Source organism: Plectropomus leopardus, chromosome 15 (genome assembly GCF_026936395.1).
Source record: "Plectropomus leopardus strain MGB_pleo_1.0 chromosome 15, ASM2693639v1, whole genome shotgun sequence".
Taxonomy (NCBI): Eukaryota; Metazoa; Chordata; class Actinopteri; order Perciformes; family Serranidae; genus Plectropomus; species Plectropomus leopardus.
Window position 1 is genome coordinate 2,528,598 of NC_142190.1, and position 9,556 is coordinate 2,538,153.

The window sequence follows — 9,556 nt, forward strand, 5'->3', positions numbered from 1 at the left end:
AAAATGACCCTAAAAAGCAAGGCTATAGTATGGCAAAAATGTCAAAAAATAGCATTTTCTAAAAACAGCTGAAAACCACATTAAACCACATAAAACAGCCTGTAGAAACAAGATGTAGGAAAGAAAGTCGCAAAAAGGGACAAAAAACCAATAATTTGGCATGTGGAAAACATGACTGAAAAAGCAAGGCTATAGTATGGCAAAAACGTCAAAAAATGGCATTTTCTAAAAACAGCTAAAAACCATGTTACACAACATAAAACACTCTGTAGAAACAAGCTGTAGCAAAGAAAGTTGCAAAAAGGTATAAAAAACAATAATTTGGCATGTGGAAAAAATGACCCCGAAAAAGCAAGGCTATAGTATGGCAAAAATGTCAAAATATGGCTTTTTCTAAAAACAGCTAAAAACCACGTTAAACCACATGAAACAGCCTGTGGAAACAAGCCGTAGCAAAGAAAATCGCAAAAAAGGGACAAAAAAACAATAATTTGGCATGTGGAAAAAATCACGAATAAAAGCAAGGCTATAGTACGGCAAAAATGTCAAAAAATGGCATTTTCTAAAAACAAATAAAAACCACATTAAACCACATAAAACAGCCTGTAGACACAAGCTGTAGCAAAGAAAGTCGCAAAAAGGGACAAAAAAACAATGATTTGGCATATGGAAAAAATCACGCATAAAAGCAAGGCTATAGTATGGCAAAAATGTCAAAAAATGGCATTTTCTAGAAACAGCTAAAAACCATGTTAAACCACATAAAACAGCCTGTAGAAACAAGCTGTAGCAAAGAAAGTCGCAAAAAGGGACAAAAAAACAATAATTTGGAATATGGAAAAAATGACCCCAAAAAGCAAGGCTATAGTATGGCAAACATGTCCAAAAATGGCATTTTCTAAAAACAGCTGAAAACCACATTAAACCACATAAAACAGCCTGTAGACACAAGATGTAGGAAAGAAAGTCGCAAAAAGGGACAAAAAACCAATAATTTGGCATGTGGAAAACATGACTGAAAAAGCAAGGCTATAGTATGGCAAAAACGTCAAAAAATGGCATTTTCTAAAAAGAGCTAAAAACCATGTTAAACAACATAAAACACTCTGTAGAAACAAGCTGTAGCAAAGAAAGTTGCAAAAAGGTATAAAAAACAATAATTTGGCATGTGGAAAAAATGACCCCGAAAAAGCAAGGCTATAGTATGGCAAAAATGTCAAATAATGGCATTTTCTAAAAACAGCCTGTAGAAACAAGCCGTAGCAAAGAAAGTTGCAAAAAGGGACAAAAAAACAATAATTTGGCATGTGGAAAAAATGACGAAGAAAAGCAAGGCTATAGTATGGCAAAAATGTCAAAATATGGCATTTTCTAAAAACAAATAAAAACCACATTAAACCACATAAAACAGCCTGTAGACACAAGCTGTAGCAAAGAAAGTCGCAAAAAGGGACAAAAAAACAATAATTTGGCATGGGGAAAAAATCATGCATAAAAGCAAGGCTATAGTATGGCAAAAATGTCAAAAAATGGCATTTTCTAAAAACAGCTAAAAACCACGTTAAACCACATAAAACAGCCTGTAGAAACAAGCTGTGGCAAAGAAAGTCGTAAAAAGGGACAAAAAAACAATAATTTGGCATATGGAAAAAATGTCCGAAAAAGCAAGGTTATAGTATGGCAAAAATGTTAAAAAATGACATTTTCCAAAAACAGCTGAAATCCATATTAAACCACATGAAATAACCTAAAGAGACACGCCTTAGCAAAGAAAGTTGCAAAAAGGTATAAAAAACAATAATTTGGCATGTGGAAAAAATGACCCCAATAAAGCAAGGCTATAGTATGGCAAAAATGTCAAAAAATGGCATTTTCTAAAAACAGCTAAAAACCACATTAAACCACACAAAACAGCCTGTAGAAACAAGATGTAGGAAAGAAAGTCGCAAAAAGGGACAAAAAAACAATAATTTGGAATATGGAAAAAATGACCCTAAAAAGCAAGGCTATAGTATGGCAAAAATGTCAAAAATGACATTTTCTAAAAACAGCTAAAAACCACATTAAACCACATAAAACAGCCTGTAGAAACAAGCTGCAGCAAAGAAAGTCGCAAAAAGGAACAAAAAAACAATAATTTGGCATATGGAAAAAATGACCGAAAAAGCAAGGCTATAGTATGGCAAAAATGTCCAAAAATGACATTTTCCAAAAACAGCTGAAAACCACATTAAACCACATGAAACAGCCTGTGGAAACAAGCCGTAGCAAAGAAAGTCGCAAAAAGGGACAAAAACACAATAATTTGGCATTTGGAAAAAATCACGAATAAAAGCAAGGCTATAGTATGGCAAAAATGTCAAAAAATGGCATTTTCTAAAAACAAATAAAAACCACATTAAACCACAGAAAACAGCTTGTAGAAACAAGCCGTAGCAAAGAAAGTCGCAAAAAGGGATAAAAAAACAATAATTTGTCATATGGAAAAAATGACTCAAAAAAGCAAGGCTATAGTATGGCAAAAATGTCAAAAAATGGCATTTTCTAAAAACAGCTAAAAACCGCATTAAACCACATTAACCTTACACCGAGGTTGGCGACTGGAGGAGACGGTAATGTCCTGGCCAGAGAATGATATGATGTGCATGACAAGTATAACATGTTGAGACATGTTATAGTATAACACCTCACATATATCGTATTTAAACGACATACTATATTGTGACATTTTTCTGTGATTTTAATGATATATTGTCCTGTGACATTTCTGTCATATCAACGACATACTGTCCTATGAAGTTTTTTCATGATTTTTGATGACTACTTTGATACTACAGTAAGACGTTTTTTTGGGATTTTGGTTGACATACTATACTATAAAGATTTTCCGTGATTTTCAACGACATAATATACTCTTTTTTTGTGATTCTAACGACATAGTTATATTTTGACGTTTTTCTGTGATTGTCAATGACATACTTTATTCTGACATTTTTTCAGGATTTTAGACAACATATTATACTATGATGTTTTCCAATGATTTTTGATGATATGACGCTTTTTCATGATTTTTGACGATGTGCAAAATATAAAAAACATATAAATAATATATATAAATAAAATAATAATAATAAAATAATAATATAATAAAATGTAAAAATAAATAAATAAATAAATATATACATATAGTAAAAAACATATTAAAAGTATAAAAAACTACACACTATTATTATATTTTTGAGGACATGCTATACCATGACTTTTTAATAACATTTTTTATGACATATTTAACTTTGACTTTTTTCAGTATATTTTTAACAACATACTGTACTATGACTTCTTTTGTTTTTTTATGCCATACTATTTTTTGTCTTTTTTTTTTTAAAAAAAAGCTATTTATTCAATTCCCGACTCACACATTATATTTCTGAATACATGATAGCGACGTGGCAGTGTGACTGTTCTCTTGTGGTTTATGTGGACATTATGATAAGATGGCACCATGCAATCGAAGTAAGATTAATTTTCCGAGCTTTTCGTCGTGCATACAGTCACCAGATAAGTGCCTCGATTGTCTGAGAACGACAGTAAACATATAAGTTTACCTCAAGTAAATTTTCCCCCAAAAACAAACAGTGAAATAAACCAAAGAACCTGCTGAATATTTGTTTTTTGGGGCATTGCATTGCAAGACTTGAGAATGTACGCACAGAGTTGACTGTGAGGAAGCTGATATCACTGCATTTGTGAAAGTGACACTCCATCGTGACCTGAGTGCAGACTTGGACCGAGGTGGCGTCAATCGACAGGAAGAACGCTCCGGCTCGGGTGAAAGACGGTCCCCTTCTAACAGAAACAAAGGTACCTTAAGTACCAGCGCTCACAAAGAGCCGGAGGCAAACATGGCGAAGCTGTTCTATTTTTGACGGCCGTGTTATTTGGCTGCATTGTTCTGGGAGCGCAGGCCAGAGCAGCGGGTGAGGGGTCTTGGAAAAAAAAGTGAAAAGTGATGTGAAGCTTTAGGTTGACGCCGCATTCTCGGCTAAACCAGATTTACGGCGGGTTTTCCTGGCGAGCTGCCGAGGAGGGTTAATACAGTATACTCTCAGAAACACACTGTCGTCAACATTTCTTGGGAGATTCCTGGAGAGTTACTCAGGTGTTCGAAAGGGAAAGGCTTCTTACAAAGTGTGTCAGAGGGCACGCATATCCTGCCAACTCCCAAATTGAATTCCCGAATCCACACCTGAGGATGTGATGATGCACAGGTTCTATTATGTACCTACGATCATAAAAAACAATCCATCCATCTATTGGTGCCACAATTTTTGTTCTGGCTGGCGGCACATCCTGTCTACCCTGACGCCGCGAGGAAGCGGCGGGCATTCTCATTTTCCATTTGTTAAATTGAATTTCATGAGTCATTCTGACCCGCCACACAGCTGGCACCTGCTGGTGCATCCCGACAAAACCCCCACCGCCCGCCACCCACCGCCGCCACCCACCGCCGGCTCTCAGTCCCCCGTCACACAGCTCTGCTGCTCCTTAAATGCAAAAAAAAGCCACGCTGAGAAAAAAAAGGTTAAAAAAAGGTGTGCTTTTGTCCACCATCAAACAAATGTTTGATGCAGAAACAAAAAAAACACAGTTTGTTCTCTTCCAAAAGTAATATTTATATTTTTGAAGGAAGGAGACACAGACTGCAGGATGAGAGGACAAGAGACAGGAGACGGAAATGTCCTTGACTTAAGCTCTGCTCGGCACAAACTGATGTGAATATACAGAACTTTGGCGTTTCAACAACAACTTCCAGTGTTCATATCAAACTTTTTTAAGGCAGAAAGGCACGTCTGACCTTTATTATTAAAACCTGGATCTTTTTAGAAGTATTTAAACCTTAAGACTCTCAGCAAATTAGTTTCATTTCTTTAAAAACATAAAAATAATACAAAATAATTTAACAATCATTATTTAAAACGAGCATTTATATTATTAAAGCATTTATATTTTAAAATTGCATTAAATACATTTAATAAATATGTGGCATGGTATTGATTAAATTAAATAAGGTATTCAATGTGATGGAACTGTTTTGATTTAATCATTTGACTGAAATAGATGATTTATTGGTTGAATGAATTAACTGACATGATTTAAGTGTCAGTTCAGGAGTGTAAATATGGTTTAAGAGATGTTTGTAAGTTTATTCTACAAAAGCTAAAAAAAAAGGGATTAAAAGGGGATGTATTTCTGTTGTTGGGGTTAAATTTTGGAATGATGCCGACTTAAATTTAAGCGTGTAACTCACTATTGATTTGTAAACGAATGCTTACAAGGCTACTTTTGAGTATTTACTCATTGAAATATTTTTTTTAATTTGTTTGTTTGTTTCTCATTTTTATGATAATTTTCTGTTGGGAAGCTGAATATAATACAGGAGTTTATGTAGGATCGGCACATATAAGCATTATGCTTCTGGCTGTATCTTATCAAAAACGTATATACTTATTGTACATATTGTGTAAGTGTTTTGTCTTTGCTGTGGTGTGTGTGATGACTGAATAAAAATACTTTTCGTCCTCCAGGTTTTATCATGCAGCACATGGATGGATGAGCAGTTAGACTTTAGTATGTTGAGATAATATGAGATAAATAAACGGAGCTGCAGCCTCCACACAGTCTGAACTGTGCTTGTTTTCTCCCACGCTTTTTGACGCTCCGTACACATGGCTCTGAACATGCATATATTACATTTTATCAGCTGATACGTTTCATTTTTGTAGCTTGTAATCCTGTAAAACGATCTGGTAATAATTCAGATTTCCTGCTTGTCTGTCTTTCTTTTAGTGATTGTGATTTTATTTGTTCTATTCTGGTTTTACTGACATTTAATTGGCTTTGCTTTTGTTTCTTTTGTTTGCATCTTTGAGTATTCTGAAAGTTTTAATTTTAAAAAATGTATTATTATTATTATTATTATTATTATTATTATTATTATTATTATTATTATTATGCTAAGTGGTCTGATGATTAGCTTTTTAATTTTTCTTATTTTTTTAATCTTTTTTTGTTTTACATTTTTGAAATATCTATCCATCTATCTTTTTCAAATTAGCATTTTTTAAGTTAAAAAAAACAAATGCATAGAATGCAAATATTTATATATGTAAATATAAGTATTTCAAATAGTAAAATTTCCAGAGTTATGGTATCCATGTGCAGTGTGATGATTTGATGGTTTTAGGTTAGGTTCACTTGAATGAAAGGTGCTATACAAATAAAGATTATTATCATTATTATTATCATCATTATTATTATTATAATTATTATTATTATATTATTATTATTATTATTATTATTATTATTACTATGATTATTATTATTATTATTAATGTTATGTACCAATCATTTAAATATACTACAAAATTAAACATTGGTAATTTAGAAATTTAGATCAAACATTAAGATTCATTTGGAGTCAAATGTTAATTCTCTCAAATGTTGGTCTTTGGCGACAGACTTTGGTCTCGCTGCTGAAACAGAAATCTGACTTCCTGCAGCGGTCATCGTTTTCGTAGCTGTTAACTCTGTCTGACGTGAGCCGGCGAGCGCGGTGTTCATCAGAGTCTTTCTGTAAAGCGCTAAATAAGTCACAACAGCTGTAGGTTTGGGTAAAACATCTTTATTTTAAAAATAAGATTGATTCCACAGAGATTTTCTTTGTGAACTGGAGTCTAAAACATGAGATGAAGCTGTCGTCATCTGAGGAGGTTAAACGGAGAAATGCATCATGGTTACTGACTCATCTTGATGTTCACTTTCAGAACCAAACAACGAAATTAATGACTCAAATTCATCAGAAAAAGGAACTCTTGACTTCCTTGTTTTGTTTAACCATCGTTGACCACAGTGTGGAAAACATGACGAATGATTTTTATGAGGAAGCCGCAGCTCGCAGCGATCCAACAGGAAAACAGTAATTAGTACGACTAAAAAAAACGACTGTTAATGCATTTTAAACGTAGCTGTCTAAGTCATTTCTAATGAATGTTCCTTTCATAAATCAAAAAACATCAAATGAAAACTGTGAGTCTGACAGTGAAATATTCGCTCCCTGGTGTTCAGTTCTGTAAAAAGAAAAGAAAAGGCGACGTGATGAAGAGGCCGTCAGCTTTCTGTTTTACACCAGCAACTTTTTAATCCTTTGAAACCAAAAACACAAATTGCAAGAAATAAGTAGAATTAAGAAAAATGTTTGTTTTAAAAAATAAAAATATGTGGAAATAACTTTATTTATAATTATCTAAATTATAATTAAATTATATTAATATTATTAATTTAAAATTATTAAAATTATAATTAAATTATATTAATATTATTAAATTAAAATTATTAAAATTACGTTACAGAATTATTACAATTATTACATTTTGAGCACTTTTTTCCAAGTCTTGTTTGTTTTGTTTGTTTGTTTGGGGGTTTTTTTTGCCAATTTTAATTTCTTCTTCCATTGCTCATTGTTTTCTTCCTATGTTTTAAAGGGTTAAACAGTCGTTTTGATATAGTTTTGCAATTTAACAACACAAAATAAAAGAGAAAAAATATCCAGAAAACAGTATTTATATATATTGAATTATGTATTTAAATTTGGTTAGAAAGAAAATCTATTTTAGCCGTTCTTTTCAGGTCAACTCTTTGTTTACTTTTCTTTTTTTTTTTTGCAAATTTTCAGGTAGTTTTCTTATCACTTTAACCCTTTAAAACCTGAGCAAATTGGCTCAATTTCTTTAAACATAGGAAGGAGGCAATTAGCAACAAAATAAGCAATGACCAAAAAGAAAAAAGTCCAAGAAAATTACCTGAAATTTTGTCTTAAAACATAAATAAACATATATACACAATAAACATAATAAACATATTTATTGATCAAAAGAGGAAATGACCTGGAAAAGGAGCTTAAAAATGATAATAATTCTAATTCTGACAATTATAAATATACGTTTCCCTATCTTTTTTTTTCTTCCTAGACATTTTTCCCAGCTTTTTAAAAATAATTGTTTAAATCTACGTCTTTTGTAGAGTTGGATTTTTCCAAGGTTTTTAAAAGAAACATCACCTGTTCGTTCAGAGTTCAAAGGTTTAAAAACGTGTGAGAGGGATTTGGAAGCAGCGCGAGAAAAGATGTAACTAATTAACTCATTTCTTGAAAACATTTTGGTTCATTTCTTGTAAAGCCTTCTTCTTGTATTTGTGAAAGGGACATGAGCGGGTTGTTCGCTCACGTTTCAAAGGGTTAAAGTTGAAACTCGTCTTTCATGTTTTTTTCTCCCACACTGATGCACATTTCGAAGCGGCGTCAGAAATGAAAAGCTCGCCGCAGGTCAATGGGACACTTGTGTCACCTCTCCTCTCTGTGGCAAAGTGCTCCGACCTTTCCAGAAGCTGGCCAAATATCTTCCATATATTGTTACACCACCTCGCCACCGCTCCCGGAGGAGCCGAGGCGGGATGAGTGGCTGCCAAAGCCACACAGCGGGCAGGCTGAGCACAGCCTCACCTCTGACGCCTTCGCCGCGGAGGAAGGAAAGAGGAAATATCAAAGACTTCCTTCTCTTTTTCTTCCTGTTCGTGCCGTCGTCATTAGTGACCCATTAAAACAAGAGACAGCTTCCTCATCAGGCGTCTGTTTCACGGCTGAATGAGGTCCAGCCGAGTCTGAGCGCTGCGGCCCGGAGCTGCAGATCGTATTCAACTTCTTTTCATTTTATGCTGAATTACACAGGAACTCCGGTTTCAAAGGGAACGCGTCAGCAGGATTTGGAGGGGAGCATGACGGAGCGTTTCTGTGGCCGAGTCAATCATTCGCACAAACACACACACAGACACACACAAAGGTGCACTGCGAGAGCAAGAGAACACCTGTGTTTGTGCTGTGTGTGTTTGCACACACACAGCACAAACACAGGTGGAAAAATAACCACAAAAGTCAAAGTGGATCAGCCCAGAAGAAAATGTGGCAAATATCGCAGCATTTTCTGCCCCAAAATTGACATAAAACAGTTGTTTTTTGACTGAGAAATCACTGCATTCCCTGCCAGGATAATGCCATGAACAGCAGCTGTCTTAAATCGAGACACTGCTGCATTTCTTGTTGAGTTATTACCACCACAGAGTCATCACTGCGTTTTCTGCAAAAACTGCACCATGAAAAGTAGATATTTCAAATCAAAACATGATCTTCTCCAAGCAGCGGAAAGCAGAATCCACAGAAACATCAAGTTTCAATGTATCTGCTAAAATATGAGGTACAAATGTCACGGATCTGTGGTTTGCGGACACGTACAACGCCAACATTCACTCTGACGATTGTGTTGGTTTGCGTGAGTCTGAAATCGTGTGTCGTGTTGTTAACACGATGCTGTTATTGTAAAATCAAACGACTCCATCACGTGTCTGTCCCTCACACTCTGTCCTCCTGTCTGTCCATCCAGCCGGCTCTTGGCAGCTGATTCCTCTGCTGTGCAGTTTGGGACACTGCGAGCCTCTCAGATGTCCA